The following is a 1,593-nucleotide window of genomic DNA, read 5'->3' on the forward strand; positions in this document are numbered from 1 at the left end:
AAAATGTTCTATGAAGGAATGATTCCCTAGAGATAGATCTTGGAAAGAAGTAGGCTGAATGTAAGACTTTTGGAGTGAAAGCTAACATTTATGTATTATATATTTCTGAAGAAATAGATTGTAGCAGTTTCTAGGGAAGGGAAGTGGACAGCTTCCTGTGGAAGAGAGGAAGATTTTTCTCAGCATAATCTTTTGTACATTTTGAGATTTGAATGAAGAGAATTTGACATCTATTCAAAATAAAAGTTTTTAAAAAGGAAGCTGAGGAAGTGCAGAAGAAAAACATTACCCTTTCACACATCTGTATATATTTCCAAGGAGACACTCCTGCTTGGAAAGTGGTGGGGCTGCTGATATTCTCATGAGGAATAAGATAGTTGGCCCCACTGTAGTCTTAGGACCACCATACTTTCTTAAAATGTGCTGAGTCATTTCTCTGTCCTATTTTCAGCTCAATGAGAGCCACCTTCTTCCCTGACTAGAAGAAGAGAGGAAATCCACTTCTAGAGGGTTTAATTTAATAGGTTCAATCCCTGTCATTCTGAGTGAAATTACCTGGGATAAAGGTGGAGATGGGAAAAGGAGAAAGGAGAGCCCATATTTACAGAAAAAATGGACAGTCTAAAATTACAAGCTTCAAAGAAAACATCTATATCCCTTTCATTTCATGGTAGGACTTGGAGCCAGAGTCTCAGAATAAGAAGCCACAGGCAACCTCTTCATTGTCCATCCATGAAAGTATGGGGAAAATGCTCCAAACTCAAAGTCTAGATTTAGGGCTGCAATTTCAGTTCTACCTCTAAGGTTGTGTGACCTTGGTCAACTGGCTTCTACAGCCTACGTATCAGTATCCTTTTCTGCAACATTAGGTGATTGGATGTGTCGATAATATCCAAATTTCTTCCAATTTCCACATCCTATAATTCTAAATCTTAGCAAATCTTGCTATGTAATTCTGTAGTTTTTCCTACCAGGCATTTTACTTCTGGGCTTTTGACATTTGTTTCTTACCTCTGTTATCAACTTCTAGCTTTGCAAGATGGAACCTAGAGGAGAAATGGTAGAAATTGGTGGGTCTTCAACAATCTTTGTGCTGAAAGACCCTCGATCCGCACCCAAGAAGCAGACACCAAGCCTCCACTGGATGCAAGTTGCAAGAGGTTTATTGGTTACACAGGCGCCTGCGGACGCATCAGCCTCTGTGGGCTGAGCGCGCCGGGATAGATTGGGGAGCAGATTATATAGGGCAAGGGTTGGGGTGGTGGGAAGCGAGCTTACAGAAGCAGATGCTTGGTTACAGGGATCTGATTGGTTAACTTAAATCAAGCATTGTCAGGCACTGGGTTTAAGGCAAGGACACAACGGTTTGTTCTGGTGGGCCTTGGCTCAGCACTCTGGAAAGTCCCAGGTACACTCTATTCCTCATTTGTCTTTTCTCTTGACAGACCGGGTGATCACAGACAATAGACATCCTGGTATGTGTTGCCATCCAGCTATGGGAACAATCAAGCCTTCAGCAAGGGGATAGGGGGTGCTTTTGGGAACGTCAGGTTACTTAAACAAGCCTTTAGCAAGGGGAGAGGGGTCTTTCAC

The sequence above is a fragment of the Mustela nigripes genome, chromosome 13, assembly GCF_022355385.1.
Source record: "Mustela nigripes isolate SB6536 chromosome 13, MUSNIG.SB6536, whole genome shotgun sequence".
Lineage (NCBI taxonomy): Eukaryota > Metazoa > Chordata > Mammalia > Carnivora > Mustelidae > Mustela > Mustela nigripes.